Source organism: Eptesicus fuscus, chromosome 19 (assembly GCF_027574615.1).
Source record: "Eptesicus fuscus isolate TK198812 chromosome 19, DD_ASM_mEF_20220401, whole genome shotgun sequence".
Taxonomy (NCBI): domain Eukaryota; kingdom Metazoa; phylum Chordata; class Mammalia; order Chiroptera; family Vespertilionidae; genus Eptesicus; species Eptesicus fuscus.
Window position 1 is genome coordinate 36484016 of NC_072491.1, and position 27103 is coordinate 36511118.

General features: G+C 41.9%; 1 protein-coding gene and 1 pseudogene across 3 annotated transcripts in view; both read left to right on the forward strand.

Moving 5' to 3' along the window:
- The window catches only part of SGK3 (serum/glucocorticoid regulated kinase family member 3), a 112398-nt gene that overhangs the window by 14376 nt on the left and 70919 nt on the right, over positions 1-27103 (forward strand). The gene's annotated exons all lie outside the window — the stretch shown is intronic.
- LOC114234724 (small nucleolar RNA SNORA48) lies at positions 7937-8082 on the forward strand (annotated as a pseudogene).

Below are 27103 nucleotides of genomic sequence, written 5' to 3' on the forward strand. Positions count from 1 at the left end.
TGGCAGGGGGCGGGATGCAGTTGGGGGCAACCAGGCCGACAGGGGAGTCAGTTGGGGGTGACCAGACCAGCAGGGGGGGCAGTAAGGGGCAACCAGGCTTGGGGGGCAATTAGGGGCAACCAGGCCAGTGGGGGGGGCAGTTGGGGGCAACCAGGCCAGCAGGGGGGACAGTTAGGGACAATCAGGCTGGCAGGCAGAGGCAGTTAGTGGTGATCAGGCTGGCAGCGGGGACAGTTGGGGGCGATCAGGCAGGCAGGCAGGTGAGCAGTTAGGAGCCAGCGGTCCCAGATTGTAAGAGGGATGTCCCCTAAGGGGTCCCGGATTGGAGAGGGTACAGGCTGGGCTGAGGGAACGCCCCCCACCCCTTGCACAATTTCGTGCACCAGGCCTCTAGTTAATTATAAAAGGTTACTACTCAGGAACAACCAGATGAAAGAGATGCATAGGGCAAGGTATGTGGGAAGGGACAAGGGCGTTTTTGTGCCCACTATCCCAGAGCACCACTCTCCTCACACCTCCATGTGCACCAACTCAGAAGCTCCCCAAACCCCATCCTTTTGGGGTTTTATGGAGGCTTTGTTACATAGTTATGGTTGATTAAATCATTGGTTGTTAGTGATTGATTCAACCTCTAGCCCCTCTCCCTATAGAGAAAATTCCAACCCTTTAATCTGATCAGATCTGTTTCCCTGGCAGCCAACACCTATCCTTAAATTGCCTAGGCCAGTGGACAGCAAACTCATTACCGTATTTTCCGACTGGGCATATAGAAGATTTTTCTGGGTTAAAAAGTCGTCTTATACGCCGGAAAATACAGTAGTTAACAGAGCCAAATAGCAACAATACAACAGAGCCAAATATTAACGATTGAAATTTCTTTTGAGAGCCAATTTTTTTAAACTTCTTCTAACGCCACTTCTTCAAAATAGACTCGCCCAGGCCGTGGTATTTTGTGGAAGAGCCACACTCAAGGGGCCAAAGAGCCGCATGTGGCTCGCAAGCTGCAGTTTGCCGACCATGGGCCTAGGGGCTTTCCAAAAACTCATTAATATAAACACAGGTGTGATTGAAAGAGGCTTGTTATATGAATAACTAAAGACACTTATTTCACCTTTGTAGATCTTATCACTTAGGAAATTCCAAGGGTTTTAGGAGCTCTGTGCCATAAACGGACAACGACCAAATATATATATTGCTTAATACAAATCACAGTAATATACCTTGTTTAAGTAATAGTTGCTAAAATTATGAGAACCAAAACAATTTTTTCCACCTCTATTAAAAGAATACACTTTAAATATCTGTTTTGAGGTTTCATGGAAAAACCAAGAGGCAAACCAGCCAAATGTACTGTGCGTTTCTCTTTTTTTTTAAATTTTACACTCTTACTGTTAAAGTTCATATATCATAATTTTGTGTACATTTCCTTAGGTTCAGTTTTAAAAGGAGGAAAAGTGGAAAACAAGTTATGAAATACTAATTTAGGTAATGGATGGTGGTTATGAGTCATTATGGTTTATTGTGTAAGTATGTACAGAAGTAGAAGGACTTCTCCTAAAATGACAAGAGTTCCCAAATCTTTAATGAAAAGGATGGTGTGTATGTTTAATGAAGTCTCTTCTCATGCACTTCCTAATCACTGAAATGTAAAGCTTGGGTCACGTGGAAGTTTCTGGGTAAGTAATTGTATTGTAGACTATACACTGAGTGGCCAGATTATTATGATCTCTGAACGCATAATAATCTGGCCACTCAGTGTATATCCTATATAATAAAAGGCTAATATGCAAATTGTCCCTCAACCAGGAGTTCGACCAGCAGGCAGGCCGGCCAACTGCCCATGTCCCCTCCCCCTGGCCAGGCTAGCCGGACCCCACCCATGCACGAATTCATGCACCGGGCCTCTAATATATACACACTGAGTGGCCAGATTACTATGCATTCAGAGATCATAATAATCTGGCCACTCAGGGTATGTTTTTTGGGTAATTCCATACTACCCTGGTCAGCATTTGCTCATAAACATTTCTAGGACCCACCAGATCTAGCCCTGTCCTATTGACTATCAGATTTATTTTTATAGGTGAAAAAGCAAGGAGCATTTTTTCATGTCATCTGAGGGAGTTAGCTAGAGACTTAACATTTTGAGCTTAAAAATCACTTTTCTTTTATCTTAATGTCATTAAAGTTTACCACTTGGGTTTCAATTTTAATGTTTCTTATAATTAAAACAAAATGAGTCTTTGGACTATGGCATTTAATAGAACCTTTATTCACACTTTAGTGCAATCATATGTAAAAACAGAATACTTCTTTAAAATTTATGTTATAAAATGGTCACAAGTGGAATAAATGTCATTGATAGGCTTTGTTAGGTATAGAAGGAGCAGGTTGCCTTTTCGACTCATTATGTTTTTTGCTCCTGTGAGAGATTATACTTACACTGGTTAAGACTGGAGGTCTGGACTTCCCCAGACTATAGTTCAAATAGTGGTTCGTCACTTAAAAATTAGTATTTTTCACCTGTGGAATAGTCATAGTAATAGGACATATCTTATACAGTTATTAAGCTTAAAATAAAAAATACTTGTGAAACACTTAATATAGTCCTTGGGGATATACTCAGTGCTCAATAAACAGTAAATGATAGTATTCTTAATGGATAAAATTTAATGGCCTTAACTCTATTTCTCTTTTGTTAATTACTTCAAAGAAAGATATACACTACAACTATTTCTGCATTAAGTCTGAAGAAGCTATAAGAGAGGAGATCTGGAAATTGCAAAGACAGGATTCTTTGGGGATGACTCCTGACAAAGCATTACGATGGTATCCCTAGTCCCTCTAATGTTGTGTCCCCAGGTGTCTGACTTCATCCCATTGCCTTTTTTGGGCTACACTAGCTCTCTGGATGATTAAAATTACTTTTCCTGGTTTACCTGTGTCTTGTGCTGATGACTCTCAAATCCATGGTTTCTATTCTGACCTTTGTTTATCTTTTGCCCTTCAGACAGATATGTCCGATTGCTTACTACCAGATAACTAGCTTCCCAGGGTGTTGGCCTACAGGTAGTTCTAAGTCAACATGTATAAAAGTATATCTTTTCTACCTTCTTCCTGATACCTCACCTCTACTTTTCACCAATTTCATCTTCCTTTGTTTAAAAATATGCTTTTATTGATTTTAGAAAGAGAGGAGGGGAGAGAGAGATAGAAACATTGATGAGAGAAAGAGACATCAGTTGGCTGCCTCCTGCACATCCCCCACTGGAGTTGAGCCCACAACCTGGGCACGTGCCCTGACCAGGAATCGAATCAGTGAACTCTTGGTTTATAGGTTGACACTCAACCACTGAGCCACACCAGCTAGGCTCATCTTCCTTTATTTGTTCCTATTTAATTTATCGCCATCCACACAGTAACTAGAGAGCATCTAGACCAGTGGTCGGCAAACCACAGCCGCGGCTTGCCGCTCTGTTGACTAATGAGTTTGCTGACCACTGGACTAGACTAAATGTTACCGTGTAGTTGGAAGCTGTGAGGATTAGGCAATTGTGGCATATTGTGTGCAAAGAGGTAAAGGGTAGTATATGTCATTCTAGACTATGTCTCCCTATCATTTACAAAGTCCTCCTGATTTTACCTGTTAAATATTTCTCGTCTGTCCCATCTGCTCTATGTCTACTATAGCTTCTTGGGGCTCTCATCATCTTCGGACATTTTCAGTGGCCCCTCTTAAGAGAGTTTTCTACCCCCATCTTGATCTCTCTCTTTTTCCATTCATTCTCCACTTGGCTTTCAAACTGATCTAAAGCAAAGATCTAACCATTGTCATTCCTATTACATTCTCTTTTCTTGTAATGTCAAGCCCAAAGTCCTTAGCATGGCTTGTCAGGCTCTTGTGATCCTCTGACCTCTTCTTATCTACTGCCATTCTAGGCATAGAACATAGTAGAACCTCAAAACTGCCGAGTTAATGAATACTAAACTCCATCCATACAGATTGAGCCTTTGTGGTTCATTGCTCATGTTAGTCTGGTCATCCACTCACACTTTTAAAAAATGGGTAAAAGAAATGGAGGAAAAAATTCCCCCATTCTATCCTGCATACCAGAGGAGACTAATCTTCTCAAAGCCCTATTTTAATTGCATGCCTACCTTTCTTAACGTACAATAGCTCTTTATTAGTTCAAGTCCAAACTCCTCACCCCATCTCACGTATACAAACTAATTTGGGACAGCACTTCTACAGAGTCAGTCAGCACAGTTAGATCAGTTTGCTTAATAGACAGCGTGGGCAGAGTGTGGATTGGTTGTTCTTACTTGGAGCAGCCTTTTTTTAAAAAAAATGTTTTTTTTTTTTTATTGGTTTCAGAGAGGAAGGGAGAGGGAGAGAGGGATAGAAACATCAATGATGAGAGAGAATCATTGATTGGCTGCCTCCTGCAGGCCCCTTACTAGGGTCAAGCCCAACACCTGGGCATGTGCCCTGACTGGGAATCAAACCGTGACCTTCTGGTTCATAGGTCTTTGCTCAACCACTGAGTCACACTGGCCAGGCTGGAGCAGCTTTTTTTAAAAAAAATTTTATTCATTAATTTTTGAAAGAGAGGGTTGGGGGGGGGGGGGAGAGAGAGAGAGAGAGAGAGAGAGAGAGAGAGAGAGAGAGAGAGAGAGAGAGAGAAACATTGATTTTTGTTGTTCCACTTATTCATGCATTCATTGGTTGCTTCTTTATGTGCCCTGACTAGGGATCAAACCCACAACCTTGGCTTATAGGAAGGAGGCTCTAACCAACTGGGCTACCCTGCCAGGGTGGAGCAGCTTTTGACTTTTCAAATCTAGGCTTTAGCATCAGAGAATACGTTGGTACACCAAACAAAAGCTTTGTATTCATCCAGTATTTATTGAGTGCCCACCACAGGTTAGGCACTATACCAGTGGATAGGGCTTTACTGATAGCAAAGTCAGCATAACTTCTGCCTTCATGGAGATCCTGGCCTAATTGTGAAGACAAACAATTATAACCCAGGGTAAAAAGTGCTAGCACAGGGCAAGTGCCCCAGGAACCCACAGCAAGGGCACCTAATCCAGCCGTGGGATCAGGGAAGGCTTCCAAAGATGTCTTGAAACACTGAAGATGTCTCCCGGGAGCAGAGCGGAGCAGACCAGCACAGGCCAGAGCAGACTGGCACAGAAAGGAGCGGGCCAGAGCAGAGTGGAGCGGACCAGTGCAGCGGAAGCAGACCTGCATGGAGCAGAGCAGAGCTGTCTAGCCGGAGAGTTGCCTGGCCCCAGGGCCGCCTCACAATGCTGTTTTCCCTGCAGGCTGGATCACAGTGGAGCTGCTTTGCACTGAATATGGCTTCCTTCTTCACAGCACCCCAAATTGGGGATACCCGTTGGCATTGAATTGGCACCAATGATCATCTGTTGACAGTACTCAATGCACCTTTTCAATTTGAAATGTATGTTGTTCATGTCTCAGGAAAATTCTCTCATAATTTCATCCTCACAATTTCTTTTTTTAAAAAAATATATTTTATTGATTTTTTTTACAGAGAGGAAGAGAGAGGGATAGAGAGTTAGAAACATCGATGAGAGAGAAACATCTATCAGCTGCCTCTTGCACATCCCCTACTGGAGATGTGCCCGCAACCAAGGTACATGCCCTTGACCGGAATCGAACCTGGGACCCTTGAGTCCGCAGGCCGTCGCTCTATCCACTGAGCCAAACCGGTTTCGGCCTCACAATTTCCTTTTTCTAGACATTTAATAAGATTTGTGACCAAAACCGGTTTGGCTCAGTGGATAGAGCGTCGGCCTGCAGATTCAGGGGTCCCGGGTTCGATTCCGGACAAGGGCATGTGCCTTGGTTGCGGGCACATCCCCAGTAGGGGGTTGTGCAAGAGGCAGCTGATAGATGTTTCTAACTCTCTATCCCTCTCTCTTCCTCTCTGTAAAAAATCAATAAAAATATATTTTAAAAATAAGATTTGTGTTTGATCTTTGGGATTCAGTCCTCTAATTTTCTTACTGGTTTTTCCCGTTGCCCATTTTTAGTATTTTTGTTATATTTTCTACAAAAATCTCTCAACTTTATCTCCCAACCTTTCTATTGAATTTTTTGTTTTAGCTATCATTACTGCTTTCCAAGAGCTCTTCCTTATTCTCTAATTATGCTTTTTTATTATTTTAATTTTTGTTAAAATATTTCATTCTTGTTTTATGCATATCAGGTCTTCTGTCTCTATGAAGGCTTTTTTTTTTTTTTTTTTTTTGGTAGATAAAATATTCCTGGTACTCTATTTCCTGTCTTTAGGTATTCTAGTGTGTTTTTTGTTTGTTTGTTTACTTTGGTCCTTTATGTTAGAGGTTTTTCTTAAGTGCTTGATGATTATTTAAGAGTGAGACACTAATAGGATACATTAAAAACTGAATAAAAGTTTTGTATATCTGGGTAACACTTGTTGAAGGTGAGCCAGCTTTTTTTGATGGGGATCACCACAGATTTCATCATCAGCTTTTTTCTCCAGGATCATTCAGTTTTCCCAGATTACAAGCCTTTCATCTCTTGCCTATTGCACCAAATTCTGAGCCTTTTCACAAAATTTGTAGGTTAGGTCACCTATTTGTAGGTTAGACATCCTGCCGGTGTCTCCTCTGCAGGCCCTCAGGTTTCATCACTCACCACTCTGCCCAATTCCTGCTCCTCCATAGCTTTCTGTCTTTTTAAAAATATATTTTTATTAATTCAGAGAGGAAGGAAGAGGGAGAGAGAGAGAGAGAAACATCAGTGATGAGAGAGAATCATTGATTGGCTGCCTCCTGCATGCTCCCCACTGGGGATTGAGCCCGCAACCTGGGCATGTGCCCTTGACCGGAATCGAACCTGGGACCCTTTAGTCTGCAGATTGACACTCTGTTCACTGAGCCAAACAGGCTAGGGCAATAGCTTTCTGTCTTCATGTGGTATGGGGTTTGTGTTGTGTTTGCTTTCAATTCTAAGGTGACTTCTGAGAGAAAGGGCTGAAACATCTATGCCAACATTTTTTTAAAGATATATTTTATTGATTTTTTTACAGAGAGGAAGGGAAAGGGATAGAGAGCTAGAAACGTCGATGAGAGAGAAACATCGACCAGTATGCCAACATTTTTTAATCCTTCCCTGAACTTCACAATTCATAAGTTTCTTCATACATAACATTAAAAGTGGAGGGAATATGCTAATGTTTCTCCTACACAGGGATGTTGAGGCTTAATGTGAATGCATTTATGAAGATGAAATCCTTGTGTAAGCATTAATTACATGCTGTTTTTCAGAGAGCACAGGAAGAATGCTATATAGATTTTAAATTACCTTTTATGATTTGCCATTTCAAAAAGTAGTTTTTTCTCCTTGTAACTTTAGATTTTGACAGGCCGGTGTTTGTTGGTCTCTCGCGGCCAGTTCAGATAGCTGGAGTCTGGGTCAGGAGACGATTTCATAATGTGAAGCATGCTGAATGTGACTTTGTGCAAATTGTTAGTTCTCATGATACTAAGGTGTGAAGGTTACTTTTTAAAATAGACTGTTTTCTTCCGTAACCTCATTTGAATGTTATTTTTCTTTTTGAGCTTATGACCATGGTTTCCCCATCTCAATAACTTCAGTAAAATTTCTTACAGACTAATTGCTAACAGATAAAAGACTATCTTCAAGTAGTTTAAACAGCCATGCCGTTTTTTGAGTAAATAGTACAGAATGCCTGTTTTAGAAAGTCCAGGTCTAAACTGGTCAGACAGCTGGAGAAGACTGACATGTGGTATGGTGCCATGTTATGAATTACGTGTTATTTTAAAGTCCTTTGACATATGTGCCATTTTAGTATAAAGCTAAAAGGCCTCTTATCTTTTAAACTTTTAGCCACTTAACAGATTTTTTAAAATATTTAATTACTCTTTGGCAATGGGCAAGGAGACAACTGATTGTTGGTGTTGCTTTTATATCAATCAGGGGCAAAGCAGATGTACAGTCCTTAGTTCATCCTAGGTTGATGCCTGTGTCTGTGGCCAGAGCTGTTTCATGCCTGAGGCACATAAAAAAATCTATTTAATTTGCTAAGTCTTTATGAAAAATTAATGCAATGTATTTGCAGCATAGCATGGCACAGAACACAAGCATTATTGTTGGACAGGTCTAGACTTGAATCCTAGTGCTGCGGATTGCTATGTGAATTTGAACAAGTTACTTAATGTTCCATTTCTACATCTGTGAAATGGAATTAATAAGGATTCCTATAGGGATTACATGAGAGAATACGTGTGAAGTCCTTAGCACAGGGCTTGGCTCCATAACCGTTAGCTGGTTCTATTGAGGTATGTAAAGCATCTAGCTCAGTGCCTTTTCCTCCTACTTTCCTCCTACGTACTTAGGATGTTCTGCTGAGTCAAAACTACCAGTAGGAATTTATATAATTCAGATCTTTTTTTTTTCTAATACTTAGAAGATCTAATTTGGAGATGGTTTTGAGAAATGCAAGAAAATAAAGTAATGTTGATGCTCAGAGCTTCCAAAAGAGTGATCGTGTCTGTGCTGAATGAGCACCCTATAAAAACAACAGTGAGTTGCTGGAGGGAATTCCAGATTTTTGAAATAATGTATTTGCCAAGCTGCTCAGGCTTTGGGTGTCACTGGGAGAATTATAAATATGTCAAACCTTGATAGATTCTTCCTTTTTATGTTAATACGCTAGATTCATCCTGCCTGTGGGGTGTCACTGGCATCGCCAGCATTGGGATCCTCCAGGACCTGACTTCATGCCCACGCACACTAGGGACCCAGCCCTGCCTTACTTGCATTTCCCTCTAATGTCACTGGTTTTGAGATCAATAAACTCTACTCCGACAAGTAGAGGGAGCAGGCTCATCAATTTTAATTTTGAAAAGTGCCTGCATACTTTTGTCATCACTTTGGCTGGGTTACTTTTAGGACTTATCAATCTGAAACCCAACATGTCAGAGTTGACCATTAGGGACTTCTGACTTTGCTATTAAATTACTTCCAGTGAAATTTCACTAGATATTTTAGTTATATGAATGCTCATATGAGAGAATAGTGAAGAACATATGGAGTAAGGGATGGACCTATGCTTTATTAATTCAGAAAATTATTCATAATACACTTTCTGAATTTAACTACCTTTGGTTAACATATAACTCTCCACTTGCATTTTTTAATTTAAAATTAAAAGGTTTAATATTCTAGGGATGTAGTGGACTTAGATTTGAATTGTTTAAAATATTTTTTCTAAACGATTCACTCCTTTTAAATATGTTACTAAACACATGTAAGATAATAATCATAGCATATGTGCATAGCATAAAGAATAACAATAAAACACCCATGTATCTTACCACCCAATTTAAGAAATAGAATATAGCCCTAGCCGGCTTGGCTCAGTGGATAGAGTGTTGGCCTGTGGACTGAGGGGTCCCTGGTTCGGTTCTGGTCAAGGGCCCATGCCTGGATTGCGGGCTCGATTCCCTGTAGGGGCATGCAGGAGGCAGCCAATCAATGGTTCAGTCTTATCTTTGATGTTTCTATCTCTCTCTCCCTCTCCCTTCCTCTCTGAAATAAATAAAAATATATTTATGAAAAGAAATAGCAATACATTAGATTCATCATGTGCCCTTCCCCAATTCAGTTCACCTCCCTGCATCCTTCAAGTAACCATGACGAAACTTTGTATTTGTATTCCCTTGACTTTTTGTAAAACTAGGTTTTGCAACATTTGTATTTATCCCTAAACAATAAATTGTTCTTTTGCTTTTAAAACTTATATAAATAGAATAATTTCTCCTGATACATACTTTCAACACTGTGTTGTTGACATTTGTCCATGTTGATATGTACAGATGTGGTTCATTCACTTTCACTTCTGTATAACATTCCACTATCCCACAATTTAATGATCTGTTCTCTTGATGGACATTTGGGTCAGTGCTAGTTTTTTGGCTAGTACAAACTTTGACTTTTTAAACATGTCCCTTGTTGCACATGAATGAAAGTGGAATTGCTAGACCAATTGCGTAATTTCTGAATTTTATGAAAAAGGCAGTTTGCTTTTCTTTGAATTTAAGGTGGATTTGATATTAAGATAATTTATTTCAAATCAGTGGTTTGATAGTTTCGTATCCATTTCAGAAATAACTGATTTATTCAGAAAGGTCAGGAAGTGAGGAATTCCAGATTATTTAGATATGTTTATATAAAGATATAGATATGTAGCTATGAGATAAAGATATAGTCAGTTTCAAAAATCAGAATATCATATTAATGAGAATGGCTAACTTTTATACAAAACTGAATGACTGTCTTGGTCTATGCCAATTGAATAATTGAATATCAGCCACTGCCTGGAGGTAGTTGTGTGTGTGTGTGTGTGTGTGTGTGTGTGTGTGTGTGTGTAAATCTCTGAATATGGGAAGCAAAAAAATTGCCTTCAGGTTTCTTGATTTGGGGGCAAGAAAAAGTAATTTTCTAATCATTCAGCCTGCTTTGATTTCCCAGTGCTCCTTCTATTGTCTGGTAGTAAGATGAATTGTAAAATGCTGAATTAATTTTTCACTTTGATATTGGAAATTCTACAAATTCAAGAAAAGATGAGTTAAAACCACAAAAAAAGAAAAAAACCTTAAAAAATAATAGATGAGTTAATGAAAAGTCATACATAAATTTTTGCCTAGTAATAAAAAAAAACTTAAGTCAATATGGCTACCATAATTGTCAACTTTACAATTAGTCTTTTTAAAAAAAGTATATTTTCATTGATTTCAGAGAGGAAGGGAAAAGGAGAGAGAGAGAGAAACATCAATGATGCGAGAGAATCATTGATTGGCTGCCTCCTGCATGCCCCACTACTGGGGATCGAGCCTGCAACCTGGCATGTGCTCTTGACTGGAATCGAACCCGGGACTCTTCAGCCCCTAGGCTAGTGCTCTATCCACTGAGCCAAACCGGCTAGGGCTATGATTAGTCTTTATTGCCAGTACTTTCCTTTGTATAGATCTGGAAATGTTTCACATTTGAAGTTTATGTGAATTTCTGATATAATGTCCTCTCTTCTGAAAAATCTTTTACAGCTATCTCAAATTCTGTCACTTTTTAGATGTTCTCTTTTCCTCTCTAGCTCCCCACTTAGCACATTTATTTTTGCCCCTGCCTGAGCCAGGCACCCATTTATCTAAGTAGCAAGAAGCAAGGTCCAATCCTGCCCTCAGAGAACTTACAGTGTATTGGGAGAGAGGGATATGTAAACAGGCAATTCCCAAGCATTTTAAAAATATATATATATTTTTATTGATTTCAGAGAGGAAGTGAGAGAGAAAGAGAGAAACATTAGTTATGAGAGAGAATCATTGATCAACTGTCTTCTGCACTCCCCCTACTGGGGACCGAGCCCGCAATTCCGGCATGTGCCCTTGACTGGAATCGAACCCAGGACCCTTCAGTCTGCAGGCCAATGTTCTATCCACTGAGCCAAATCGGCTAGGGCAAAGGCATTTTTCTTTGATAAGTTTTGGTTCATATTAAGCCTCCACAATTAAGATCTTTTTTTAAAAAAACCTCTTCTTTGGTTAAAAAGAAGTGCTTAATTGTCCTGGCTGGTGTGTCTGTGTACCCAGAGTTTGCCAGTTCACTTCCCACAGGGATTGCCACAGGAGGCAGCTGTTCAATGTTTCTCTCTCCCCTTCCTCAAACAATAAAATATTTTTTAAAAAGAAATACTCAGTAAATTTAAATTCTAGCTTATTCATTTTTATAGATAATTTTTATACATCTATTTTCAGAACTTAAAAGAAGAACCATTTATTATGAGCTTCCTAAATACCACTCTGTTTTCTTGTTTGGATTTCACAAAAAAAGGAGAACTGTGTTGCTTCTAAAACATTTTTTTAATTCCATGAGTCATGACTTCTGGAAACTTCTTATTCAGAAAACGTTTAGCAGTCATTGATAACATCTTGTGATTATTTTAATGAAATCATAAGTATGGCATAATATTCAGAACTATGTAAGCAACACAGGGGATGGTTCCTTGAATCCATGTACTGGTATACTCAAACACTTAATAAATGTGGATATTTTAATACTGGCTTGCTTCACTATAAAAACAACAGTTACACCAAACGAGTAATATCCGGTTAGTAAATGTAATTTATTGAGAGGCCAATCTAAGAGGGACTGAAAAGTGTCCAGTAGACTTGGCCATGAGGAGAGCAGAGTGCTATGTGCCAATGCAGCTGGGAGGTGAGAGGTGGACACTGATGACATTGGATGGAAGAGCGAACCCAGAGGAGAAAGAGATGATATAACAAGTGTTGACTCTATTCACTCAGTAAAACCTAGCGAGTGTGTATTAGGGTGACCAACCACCCAGGACTTCAGGGTTTCTTAGGATGCAGGACGTTCATTGTTAAAACCAAGGCAGTCCCAGGCAAACAGGAGCAATTGGTGAGTTTATGAGGTAGATTCTGAGGTTGTAAAATTAGACATGCAGAGAGAGAATGATTATTTAATATGATAATCTATACTAATAAAAGGGTAATATGCTAATTAGACCGAATGTCCTTCCGGACAAAGCCACAATGGCGGGGGCCGAGGCAGAGGCGGTTAGGGGCGATCAGGCCGGCAGGGGAGAGCAGTTAGGGGCAATCAGGCCAGCAGGGGAGAGCAGTTAGTAGCAATCAGGCAGGCAGGCAGAGTGAATAGGGGCAATCAGGCAGGTGAGTGGTTAGGAGCCAGTGGTCTCGGATTGCGAGAGGGATGTTGGACATCCCCCGAGGGGTCCCGCATTGGAGAGGGTGCAGGCTGGGCTGAGGGACCCCCCCCCCCATCCCGTTCATGAATTTCATACACCAGGCCTCTAGTATATAAATTTAAGGTCTATGGGAACCCAAAAGAGGATACTCCTCAGAGAAAGAGTAGGAGCTGCTCCAACAAAAACTGGGGGACACACAGTTCAGGCAGAGAAAGCATACAACAATTTGGCTTTTAAAGAAACACAAATAGTTTTTTCCAGAAAGAGAAGGGTAAGTTGCTAAAGGGCCTGAGAAAGGGAGTCCAGGTGGTTATAAATGGGGGGATGTTGAGGGAGAAAAAATCTGCTGGCCTCCATTTTTTAAAAATATATATATATATATTTTACTGATTTTTTTACAGAGAGGAAGGGAGATGGATAGAGAGTTAGAAACATCGATCAGCTGCCTCCTGCACACCCCCTACTGGGGATGTGCCCGCAACCAAGGTACATGCCCTTGACCGGAATCGAACCTGGGACCCTTGAGTCCGAAGGCCCGACGCTCTATCTACTGAGCCAAACCGGTTAGAGCTGGCCTCAATTTTTTTTTTTTTTAGTGAGACTGGAGCATTGCTGAGGGAGAGAAGAAAGGAGGATGGTGAGTTTGAGGATAATGGGGAAATCACAGGTTTCTGAGAATGGTCATATATATAATAATAAAAGTGTAATATGCAAATTGACTGAACAGCTGAGAAGCAGAATGACCACCCAGACGACCACTCTATGACATGCACTGGTGCCAGGCTAGCCAAGGCGGGTGCAATGTAATTGGTCAGGGGGCCCCACCATCGCCCCATGACCACCCCATAGAGGGAGGCCCAGGCCACCCTCTGCAGGGCGATTGATCGGGGTGGCAGGGGCGGGGGGGGACTCCGCGATCGCCCCAAAGAGGGAGGCCCAGGCACGACCAGTGGGCTGCGGTGGGTGGGTGCGGCCTCCCTCTGCGGGGCCATCGATCGCAGGGCTCTTGGACTGTGAGAGGGCGCAGGCCGGGCTGAGGGACCCCCCCACACAAGTGCACGAATTTCGTGCACCAGGCCTCTAGTATGATCATATTAGGTGGAAAAGCTCTGAGAATTACATAGCATAAAAAGAAATAGCTAAGCCCTAGCCAGTTTGGCTCAGTGGATAGAGCGTCAGCCTGCAGGTTGAAGGGTCCTGGGTTCAATTCCAGTCAAGGACACATGCCTGGGTTGCAGCTCAGTCTCCAGTGAGGGACATGCAGGAGGCAGCCAATCAATGATTCTCTCTCTGTCATCATTGATGTTTCTCACTCTCACTCTCCCTTACTCTCTGAAATCAATAAGAATATATTTTAAAAAATAAAAGAAATAGCTAATACTGAATACTTCCTTTGTTTCAGGCACTAAGTATGTTATAAACATTTAATTATCACAATGATTAGAAGAGATACTATTATCTCCATTTTATAGATGAGGAAACCTAGGCACAAAGAAGTAAACACTCACCCAAGATCACACAGTTACTAAGAGGCAGAAGTCAGAATTCTTTACCTCTGCAGTTAATACATTTCCACATGTGACTTCACTTGACACTAACAACCACTTCTTATGGCATTATTATCCTCACATGAGGGGGCAAGGAACCAAGATAGAATCTTTACCGAAATCACATGGGTAATCAAGATATGTGATTAGGCAATATGTAGGAGAGAACAACTAAGAACACTGTGAATTGCTGAGACTTCTTTTCCCCACATTGCATACTTTCCCAACTTCAAAAGAAAATGGAATCCTACCCTCTCCATACCCCAGAAGTATTCTCGGACATTCATTTAAATATTGATTGTTTAATTCAAATTCCCCTAGAGGTCATGCATATCTCTTCTTAACTTCTAACCAAGTTGCAAGATTATTTATTAGTAGTGGCTCTAGACTTCAAATGCCCTTATGACCCGCTGAATTCCCATTGCTCTCTGAGCCCTAAGTCTTCAGGAAGTGGTAGTGACTCTTTGAAGCTTTGTTTAGTTAGCAGCCTCCTATTGCAGTTTGAAAGAAAACTTCAGAAGCCTGGAGGTGGGACTCTCCGAGCTTCAGCCGAATTGGCTGTTACAGGTTGGGGTTGATCCTTCTATCAAAGACGGACAAGGCCCCCCGAAGCACGGGGTGGGGTTGGTTTGTATATTTGGGGTATTCACAGATCAGGGGCTTTCTGTTTGAGTTGTGACCAGTTTGACATTAGATAATTTCTGCATTTACAGATGAGAAATGAGAGATGATGCAAAGTTAAGGAACATTGTTTCCTGTATACTGCTAGTTAATGATTGAGCCAGGACCAGAGTGACATCCCTACCTCCTTAACTTAGTGCTCCAGTGGGATGAAGAGCCAGTGGGACTTGACCACCAAGATGGACCTTGCTGGTACATCTCTTGAGGATGGCGGCTGCCTTCGTACGCAGAATGCTTCCCAGACGGGCTCACAGACCTGGAGCTTTCAGCAGTGGATCTCTGTAAAGTTGTGACACCAACACAGCGTTCCCTCACTCACCCATTGAGGGAGCCTAGTATGTCAGGCACTAAACCACATTAAACCCTGTGGACCTTGTAGTGAACATGACAGGCCGTCTCTGCCCTTGTGATGCTTAGGGTTTGGTAGGAGAGACAGTCATAAAACAATTATACCGAGTGTTTAATTACATTTGTGTAATAATGCTTTGTGGGATAACTGTTGGCTGCTATCCTATATAATAAAGAGGTAATAGGCAAATTGACCCTCACACCCTCACAAGATGGCTGCCTACAACCAGGCCGGCAGGGGGGTTAGTGAGGGACGACCAAATGACTGAACAGCAGGCTGCGTGGGGTGACCAGGCCGGCGGGGGGTGGGGAGGGGGTGCAGTTAGGGGCGACCAGGCTGGCAGAGGGGGGTAGTTGGGGGTGACCAGGCCAGCAGGGGGGGGCAGTAAGAGGTGACCAGGCTGGCGGGGTGGGGCAGTTAGGGGTGACCAGGCCAGCAGGCGGGGCAGTTAGGGGTAATCAGGCCGGCACACACAGGCAGTGAGGGGCGACCAGGCCAGCAGGGGGGGGAGGGGGGACAGTTAGGGGCAACCAGGCTGGCAGAGGGGGGAAGTTGAGGTGACCAAGCTGGCAGGCGGGGCAGTTAGGGGCAATCAGGCCAGCACACAGAGGCAGTGAGGGGTGATCAGGCCAGCGGGGGGAAGGAGGGGAGTTAGGGGTGACCAGGCAGGCAGGCAGGTGAGCAATTAGGAGCCAGTGGTCCAGGATTGTGAGAGGGATGTCCCGGATTGGAGAGTGTGCAGGCTGGGCTGAGGAGACTCTCCCCCCCCCCCATGCACAAATTTTGTGCACCAGGCCTCTAGTGTAAGTATAACAAGGGCCCTAATCCAAGTCCAGGGCCAGGGAGAGCTTCCCTGCAGAAGTACAATTCAGGCTGATTTCCAAAGAGTGAGTAGGAGTTAGCCAAGTGTTTTGGACTGAATTGAGTCCCACCCCCCTTTCTTCAAATGTTGAAGTTATAACCCCAGTACCTTAGAATGTGACTGTATTGAAGATAGGGTCTTTAAAGAGGTAATTGAGGTTAAATAAGATCGTTAGGACCCTGGCTAGGTGGCTCAGTCGGTTGGAGCATCATCCTGCACACCAAAAGGTTGTGGGTTCAATCCCCAGTTGGGGCACACATCGGAAGTAACTGATTAATGTTTCTCTCTCACATTGATGTGTATGTGTGTGTCCCTCAAAATCAATGAAAACATTCTCAGGTGAGGATTAAAGAAAAAAGAGGATTAGGGTGGACCTTAACCCAGGATGACTGGTATCCTCCTAAGAACAGGAAATTTGGACACAGGCAAGTATAGAGGAAGGAACATGTGAAGACACAGGGGAAAGATGGTCATCTACCAGCCAAGAAGCGAGACCTCAGAAGAAACCAACCCTGCAGACACCTGGATCTCAGACTTAGACTCTAGAGTTGTGAGAAAAGAGATTTTTGTTGTTGAAGGCACCAGAGTGTGGCACTTGGACAGCCCTGTTTGACTGATGCACCAGACAGAAGGTAGAGGTGTGACTGTTCCAGGCGGCGTGAATGTGCGGCTCAGAGGGAGGCTGTGGTTGGCCAGTTTAGTATTTAAAAGAACTCTTTCCATCTACTTGGAGTACAAGGAATGAGGAGAAGAATTATCATGTGGCGCACATTTAAAAAATATGTTTTTATTGCTTTTAGAGGGAGAGGAAGAGAGAGGGAGAGAAAAATCATTGATTGGCTGCCTCCTGCATGCCCCCCACTGTGGATTGAGCCCACAACCTGGGCATGTGCCCTGACTGGGAATCGAATCAGGGACCTCTTGGTTCATGGGTCAGCGCTCAACCACAGAGAGCCACACGGGCCAGGAAATGTTGCCCACATTTACAAAACCAAAAATCTTTTCAAGTTCTGGATTTCCAGTGACTAACAGATTCATGAAATCAAGTCATGCATCTATTGTTTCTAAAAGATAATAATCTGGGTATGTCAAATTATGTGTTTATGTGTTTATTTATGGCCTAGTACTCCCTGAAGCTATCATGCATAGACCTGCTTCTAACGTGCATTGAATGTGCCTGGGTTCTTCTGTCGGGAAGGACCTTTCTCTGCCTTCCTGCCCATAAGAATCCAGGGCGTAGTTTAAAATAACTGAAATCTTACGTACCTGATACCTTCCTGATCACTCAGGCCCCGACCTGTCTGTCTGTTTTCCTGGTTGTGTATACCAGCGGTTCCCAAATGTTTTCATCTCAGAACCTCTGACACTTTTAAAAATTATTGAGGATCCCAAAGACTTTATATTTATGTGTGTTATCAATATTTACTATATAACAAGTTAAAACTGAGAAAATTTGAAAGTATTTAAAATAACAAAACCTATGCTATCACATATTAACATAAAAACATTTTTATAAAAAATAGGCTTTTCCAAAACTAAGAATTCATGATATTAGCATTATTTTACATATTTCAAACCTCTTTCATACCTGGCTTAATAGGAGACAGCTGGAACTTTATACCTGCTTCTGCATTCAAACTGTTACAAATATGTTGTTTTGAATGAAGTATATTAAAAAAAAATCAGACCTCAAAGATATGTAGTAGGAAAAAGCTGAGATATTTTAATATCCTCCTGAGGAAATTGTGAAGATTCTTCTTTGATACTATATCAAGACTTGACAGTTGGTAGTTTCTTAAAGATTAGATGCAATGTAGATTCTGAATCCATATCAATAAATTTTTTATTATTTTTTTCAATATATTTTTATTGATTTCAGAGAGGAAGGGAGAGGGAGAGAGAGATAGAAACATCGATGATGAGAGAGAATCATTGATTGGCTGCTACCTGCTTGCCCCCTACTGGTGATCAAGCCCGCAAACCACTGGGCATGTCCTCTTGACCGGAATCGAACCCGGGACCCTTCAGTCTGCAGGCTGACGCTCTATCCAAACCGGCTAGGGGGATAGTAATAAATTTTTGTACTCAGTTACATGAACATTCATTGGTCATTGTATTCATTTCCTATGGTGGCCATGACAAATTAACACAAATAGGGTGTCTTAAAACAACAAAAAATTTATTCTCTTCACAGTTCTGGAGGCTAGAAGTCTGAAATCAGAGTCAGCAGGGCCGCGCTCTCACCAAGGACTCAGTCTAGGGGACAATCGTGCCTTACCGCTCGTAGCTTCTGGTGGTTTTCTATCTCCATCTTCCCGTGGCTTTCTCTTCCACATATCTCCATGTCTTCTCCTCTTCTCCCTCTTATAGGGACACTTGTCATTGGATTCAGGACTCATCTGCATAATCCACATAAGCTCATCTCGTGGATCCTTTGGGGGCCACCATTCAACTCACTACAGTCATCTTGCATTTTGAATGGGTCTTTGATGCACGTATGGTTTTATAACGGCGCATTAGTCACTTGGAAAATATTACTTCACTGACTTATGCAGATCTTCCAAATGTTGACACATTTAACAGCACTTTAAAAAAGTCACATTTGCTAATATCACCAACTGAGTACATCAGAAAAATCTTTCAGTGCAGGGAAGCAGTCAAGCCGAAACAAATTTTCCAAAACTCTAAATTTCACTTGCGAGCTTGTATTTGCCAACAAATACACTGAGTTGTTTTCCTTGATGTGACAGGCTTACTTTTTGTTCATTTTCAAAAAAAATGTCTGCCAAATACCCAAGTTTGGCAAATATCATGGTTTGTCAGTCATCCTTTGGAGTAGAAATGGTGTCCTGTGTATATAAGCAGCTAGTTCAGCTTTTAACTTGAAGGAAGGGCTTTCCCTGTAGACAATCCTGAGACTTTGGTATATGGCAGAAGTGGCTTTCTTCCATTTTGCCACATAGACTATTAAAAAGAAATGCACTGATGGGTTAAGGTTTTTTTAAGATTAATAATTTGTACTGCCTTATCAAGGGCAATCTCAAGTGAACTTGGCTTTTTTTTTCTCTTTTTAAACTGCAAGTGAGTGATGGTAGAGAAGACAATAACTGCTAGTATATCCATGTCACTGCCTTGATTCATGCCAGCTGTTCCAGCCACTACTGCTTGTGCATCATCAGTGCTGATGGGGGAAAGTCAAATAGCATTTTCATGTTATCATGGAACAGTTTGACCCCACAGAACCCTGAAAGGGTCTTGGGGCCTTCCAGGGGTCCATGGACTATACTTTGAAAACTGCTGATTTAGAACGAAATCATTATAAACTGATTTACATTTTTAACATATGTATAGTTATTTTTTAATTAAAGTACAATTGACATACAATATTATAATACTTTCAGGCCTGAAAGTATTATAATATTATATGTCAATTTATATACAATATACTTCGACATTTATATACTTACGGAGTGGTCACCATGGTAAGCCTAGTAACCACCTGTCGCCGTATAAAGTTATTAAGGTATTATCAACTATATTCCCTATGCTGTACATTACATCCCTGTGACATTTATTTTAGTCACCTCTTAATCCCTTTCACCTTTTTTACCCATCCCTTCATCTCCCTTCTGGCAACCATCAGTTTGTTTTCTGTGTCTGTGACATATGTGTTTTTCTTATCTCCTTAACAGGACTGTTTCCTTAGAAATGCAATATCCTATCTAATAATAGAGTAACATGTAAATTACCATCACTCCGCTACGCCCACGATTGGGCGGCGGGAGGCTTGGGGGCGGGACTCGGGGTGGCCTATCTGGCCATTGAGAGGCACGGATCCGCTGCCACTGAGGGGGGCTACCCTGCTGTTGAGAGGCGCGGCCGCTGAGGAGGCCTGCCGCGGACACCCAGCTGCGCCTCTCAACGGCAGGGTAGCCAGGTGTCCGCGGCAGCCCCCCTCAGCGGCCTGCGCCTCTCAACAGCAGGGTAGCCCCGCTCAGCGGCCGCGGACCATCAAAAGTGGGGGAGCTGGGTGCCTGTCTGCTCCAGCACCAGGCCTTTCAGAAGCCTCCGCCGAGCCAGAGGCTTCTGAAAGGCCTGGTGCACCAGCGGACAGGCACCCAGCTCCACCACGAAAAGAGAAAGCGTGTAGGGGACCCTACACGTGCATGATTCAATCATGCACTGGGCCTCTAGTATGAATATAATGTAGAATAAAGCAAATAGTACAGGGAGGGGTATAATGAAAAGCAACAGCCTCCCACCTCACCATTCCTCTGAATCAACTACTGTTTTAAAGGGGAAGAAAAAAAACCTTTTTATTATAGAAAACTTCAAACATATAAAAATATGTAGTCTTAATAGTATAATTAGACTCTGTAGACATGTTGCCCAGTTTCAAAGTGATGGTTTTAGTAGTTATCTACTTATTGCTAAATCATAGTCAGCTAATTACCTCCTCCCCCACCCCAAATTTTGAAGTAAATCTGAGACATCAGGTCATTGCATCCATAAATATTTCAGTATTATCTCTAGAATATAGACTGTTTTTAGTATATGTACTGCCAAAGCTAGCACTAGACTGTTTTTAAAAAGAATACAATAACATCATACAAAAACAAAACAAAACAAACCTCATGATGATTTCTTAATGTCGTTATATATCCAGTCATATTTATATTTCCCCAAATGCCTCCTAATATTTGAAGTTTATTTCAATTAGGATCTAAATAATATCTATATATTACAATTGTTAGTTAATATATTTTTTTAAGCATGTGCCCTGACCAGGAATTGAACTGTGACCTCCTGGTTCATGAGTTGACACTCAACCCTGAGCCACACTGGTTGGGCTGTCTTTTAATTTATTTCCTTTTTTTCATTACAATTTATATAAGGAAGAAATAAGGCCATTTGTCCTATAGAATTTCCTACTAAATTTTGCTGATTATTTCCATGAAATGTTATTTATCATGTACCTCTGACCCCTGTATCTCTTATAAATTTGAAGTTAGAGCCAGAAATTTGATGAGACTTGGGTTCAGATTTTTTGGCAAGAGTACTTCATAAGTGATGGTGTGTTTTCCATTAGGAGGCATAAAATAACTGATTGGCTTTCCTTTTATAAGGTGAGCAGCCATTGATGATCTTTGGGTAGATGCATTAATTCATTAGGGGTTGCAAAATGGTGGTATAATGATACTCTTCTTTATTCATTAGCTGGAATTCTTGTGTAAAGAGAAACTTCCCCTCTGCAACCATTTGGTTACCTTGGGGTGCAGTTTGTGTTGGAAATGCAGGATAAAGGCTTGATTCTTACTCTTTACTTACCAGTTTTTTAAAACATCATTTAGTTCCTTAGCATCAAAGGTAATCCATGAGATTTATTTTGTGTTTTTTAGTAACTTTGTAAATTTCTGGGTTTAACATTCAGTGTGTTTCAGTTCACCATAGTCATTATTTTATTATTGTTATTATTTTTAATCCTCACCTGAGGATATGTTTTCACTGGTTTTTAAAGAGAGAAGAAGAGAGAGAAAGAAAAGCATCTATGTGAGAGAAAACAAATAGATTGCCTCCCAAACATGCCCTAACCAGGGATCAAACCCGCAACCTAGGCATGTGCCCTGACTGGGAATTGAACTCACAGTCTTTCTGGTTTATGGGACAAGGCTCCAACCAACTATGGCCAGGACCATAGTCATTCTTTTTTATGCTCGACTTTTCCATCTTTGGTTAACATTTTGAGATGGCCTCTAAAGCCTTTGACATGACTCTAGTTATTAATATCATATCAGAAAGTAAGGAAATTAAGACATTGCAAGCTCATCTTATGCATTTCCTGTCCCAGCTCTGCAGTCAGCCAATTCTACAAGGATCCTGGTTCATTTTAGTGGGACATACTTAGAGACCACTATCTAGGTGCTGGCCGTGCTCATATTCACTAGGATGGCCATTGATTTTAGGTCTTTTCTGTGCCAGAATTAGATAATACACATATATGAATACACTATACTTGAAAGATAAAATAAAAACTATATTCATAATGTTACTTCCAACTGAAATTAAGTACTGTAAGTTTTTTGTTGTTTTTTTTAAAACCTAATTGCATCTGTATTTTCTTTCTCCCACATCGAAATTCTTGGTTCTTAAAGACACGAATAATTTTAAATTACTTTTTTTTTTAATCCCCAAACACAAACAGGTCTCAGAATAATAATACAATTAGCAACTATATGATCACTTGAATAGAGTTTAAGATTTTTTTACAGTTCTTTTTGTCCTTAAGGTGTATCCCACAGAAATATACTTTGCTTTGAAGTCACTTGAAATAATTCCTCTTATCAGTTTAGTTAAAGTTTGAGAAGCTATTTTTAATCTTTTCTGCTTTCAGTTATTATATACTAGAGGCCCGGTGCACGAAATTTGTGCACTCGGAGGGGGGGTCCCTCAGCCCAGACTGCACCCTCTTGCAGTCTGGGAGCCCTTAGGGGATGTCCAACTGATGGCTTAGGCCCGCTCTCTATGGGGAGCAGGGCTAAGCCATCAGTCGGACATCCTTAGCGCTGCCGCGGAGGTGGGAGAGTCTCCCACTACCGCTGTTGCGCTAGCCAGCCATGAGCCCGGCTTCTGGCTGAGCGGCGTTCCCCATGTGGGAGCACACTGATCACCAGGGGACAGCTCCTGCATTGAGTGTCTGCCCCTTCTGGTCAGTGCATGTCATAGTGACAGGTCGTTCTGCTGTTCGGTCGATTTGCATATTAGCCTTTTATTATATAGGACTAGAGGCCCAGTGCATGAAATTCGTGCACGGGGGTGGGGGTGTCCCTCAGCCCAGCCTGCACCCTCTCCAATCTGGGACCCCTCTCACAATCCAGGGTTGCTGGCTCCCAACTGCTCGCCTGCCTGCCTTCCTGATTGCCCCTAACTGCTTCTGCCTGCCAGCCTGATCACCCCCTAACCACTCCCCTGCCAGCCTGATTGATGCCTAACTGCCCTCCCCTGCAGGCCTGGTCACCCCTAACTGCCCTCCCCTGCAGGCCTGGTCACCCCTAACTGCCCTCCCCTGCTGGCCTGATTGCCCACAACTGCCCTCTCTTTCAGGCCTGGTCCCTCCCACCTGCCCTCCCCTGCTGGCAATCTTGTGGCAGCCATCTTGTGTCCCCATGGGGGCAGCCATCTTTGACCACATGGGGGCAGCCATCTTGTGTGTTGGAGTGATGGTCAATTTGCATATTACTCTTTTATTAGATAGGATAATGTCTTATTATGGGCAAGGCCTCTAATTCAATTTTTTTTAGATAGTTAAAGGGAGGGGTAGAATTTTCACTTGAGCCTGAAGCTAAAATTGCCCTTAGCTCAAAAATCTGCATACCACTGAGACACATCCTGGTGAGGCTCATTCTGAACCCCCACACTGTTCTATTATGTGTATAAGTATTGGGAACCATCTTATCTCTTTAGTGAAAGCAACCTTTTGTTATGTTACAATGACTAACGTTATCTCATGAGTTGTGTTTTGGCTTCAAGCCTGTATCCAGTATTCATACAGCAATTTCAGCTCTTCTGTTCAATATTTACCTGGCATATTTTTTATTTTATTTTCTCTAAATCTTTCTAGATTTTTATATATTAGATAGGAATAGCCCATGGACACAGACAGTAGTCTGGCGAAGGCCTGGAAGGGGCAGGTGCAGGTGGAGGAGATCAATGGGAGAAAAAAACACAACTAAAACAAAGGGACATCTATAATACTTTCAACAATAAAGATACATTTTAAATAAAGGAAAATATCTTAGTTGAAAAGAGTTTTATGTGAAACTAGAGGCCCAATGTACGAAGATTCTTGCAAGAATGGGACTTCCTTCCCCTGGCTGCCGGCACCGCATTTGCTCCGGCCTGGAGACCCCTTTCCACCTTCCCACGCTGCCCAGAGGCCCAGAGCTGCTGGGGCAGTATGGAACTCCTGCGTCTTCGCCCCCCCCCCCCCCCGGCTGCTCGGCGCCTGTGTATGCAAATTAACTCACCATCTTTGTTGGATTAATTTGCATACTCACTCCTGATTGGCTGGTGGGCGTTGCAAAGGTACGGTCAATTGGCATCTTTCTCTTTTATTAGTGTAGATAATATAAGTAATTGCTCTACACTGTACTTTATATTCTCAACTTCTCTCAAAGTGATATTAATTGACCCTATGTTCACTTAATATTAATTGACCATATGTTCACTTAATATGAATTGACCCTATGTTCACTGACTGCAGGGCTGACTTCTGCCATGCCAACCCAGCACTTACTGCCACGGGGGCTGAGATCAGACCCTGCTTTTCTCTCCTGGCCTCTGTCCTGGCCTGATTGCAGCCCCCTTGGCAGTCATTGCTGGGTTGCTGAGGTGCCTGCAGCACGGCAGTCAGTGCTGGGTAGCCAGGACTGGCTTCCGTCATGCCGATCCAGCACTGACTGCCACAGGGGCTGCGATCAGACCCTGTTTCTCTCTCCCGGACTCTGTCTGGGCCTGACTTCCAGTGTTCGGTCAAGCCTTTGGTCGTTTTGGACGTTACGGACCCTGGCTCTTTATATATATAGATTCCTCCATATCTGTAATAATAAACTTATAGCTTTATTTCTTGATTTTTGTCAACTTTGTACATTATCTTTTTTTAAAATATATTTTTATTGACTTTAGAGAGAAAGGTAGAGGGAAAGAGAGATAGAAACATCAATGATGGGAGAGAATCATTGATTGGCTGCCTCCTGCATGCCCCCAACTGGAGATCGAGCCCGCAACCCGGGCATGTGCCCTTGACCGTAACTGAACCTGGGATCCTTCAGTCAGCAGTCCAATGCTCTATCCACTGAGCTACACCTGCTAGGGCTGTACATTATCTTTGAACATACAGTTACAATACTTGAACTCACATAGCGTTACCTTCCTCCCCTCACTGTAGTAGTGTCACCATTTAACTCTGTTGGTCACTATAATTTCTATACTTAGTAAGCTTTATTTCTTGTTTTGTCAACAATAGATTGTAGGATTAAATTTTTTTTTTATTGATTTCAGAGAGGAAGAGAGAGGGAGAAAGAGAAACATCAACAACGAGAGAGAATCATTGATCAGCTGCCTCCTGAATGTCCCCCACTGGGGATTGAGCCTGCAACCCAGGCATGTGCTCTGACCAGGAATTGATTCGTGACCTCCTGGTTCATAGGTTGATGCTCAACCACTGAGCCACACCAGCTGGGCTGATTTTTTTATTTTATATACTTAATATACTGTGCATAGGGTCCAGTAGAGAAAAATGAACATGTTAGGTAATCAATACTTACTGAATTAAATTTTTACTATACTCTTTGCCAAATAAAAGGTAGTCTTCCATTAATGGAGACATTAGCTAAACCAATAATTAGTACTTCATAAGTCATAATATTACATCAAGGATTTAGAATCAAGAATATACATTTTTCTCTTTCCCCCTCTCCCCCATTCTCTGTAAATGATTTTGAATGTTGCATCATCTTTTTATGTTTCTATTATTCTATTATTAAAATATAGAAGTTATTGTGATACAAATTTGGTATGAATAGAGAAAAATTACAAAGAGAGCTCGAGGATGTTTTAATTAGGTAAAAGATGAACATACAATAAAATCTTAGAAAATAAATTCATATGAATGAAGCTTGTAGCGCTAAGCTCTGGAGCCCAAACTGGAAAAATAGACAAACAAAAACTTCACCTATTTATGATATAGCCTATTGAATTATGAAAATACTATAGAAAATAATTTCCCTCTCATCAAAAGAATAAATAAAAATATCCTTGTAATCTCTGTCTCCACTAATGGAATCTGACTTAGGCAGCATTTTTAAAAGAAATGTGGGTAATTCATCATGGATTAAAAGTTACTGACCATATCATATAAATCATTTTAGACAAATTTAACCCAAAGGCCTATTCCAAATTCCAATGTCAAATAAAAGCACTCAGCACATCATTAATAAGATGATTTTCTGCATACAAGATTAATAGAAAAGAACTGACTTTTGAGAGTTGATAAAAGAATTCAATGGATTGTCAAAGTCAAAGGTTTTATTTCCTCTCTAAGATGAACAACCTCTAATTGTTGTTTATCAAATTTTATTTTCTCTGGCCCACTGCTATGTAAGGCTTGAGTATAATTATGCCTAGGTTTCTAATTGTGAGAGTTAGGTCCCTTCACTAAAACATTAATATTTGTGTAAACCAGTGGTCGGCAAACCGCGGCTTGTGAGCCACATGCGGCTCTTTGGCCCCTTGAGTGTGGCTCTTCCACAAAATACCATGGCCTGGGTGAGTCTATTTTGAAGAAGTGGCATTAGAAGAAGTTTAAGTTTAAAAAATTTGGCTCTCAAAAGAAATTTCAATCGTTGTACTGTTGATATTTGGCTCTATTGACTAATGAGTTTGCTGACCACTGGCGTAAACCAACATACATTTAAGCAAAAGATATATAAATACTCTTTTATATAAGAACTAGAGGCCCGGTGCACGAAATTTGTGAATGGGGGGAGGGAGTCCCCTCAGCCCAGCCTGCACCCTCTTCAATCTGGGACCCCTCGGGGAATGTCCAAATGCCGGTTTAAGCCCGATCCCAGAGATCGGGCTTAAACCGGCAGTCGGACATCCCTCTCACAATCCTGGACTGCTGGCTCCTAATCGCTCACCTGCCTGCCTGCCTGGTCGGCCCTAATTGCCCCCCACCCCAGCCGGCCCGATCACTCCCAACTGCACCCCCCTGCCAGCCTGGTTGCCCCTAACTGCCCACCCCTGCTGGCTTGGTCGCCCATAACTGCCCCCCCCTGCTGGCCTAGTCACCCCTCACTGACCC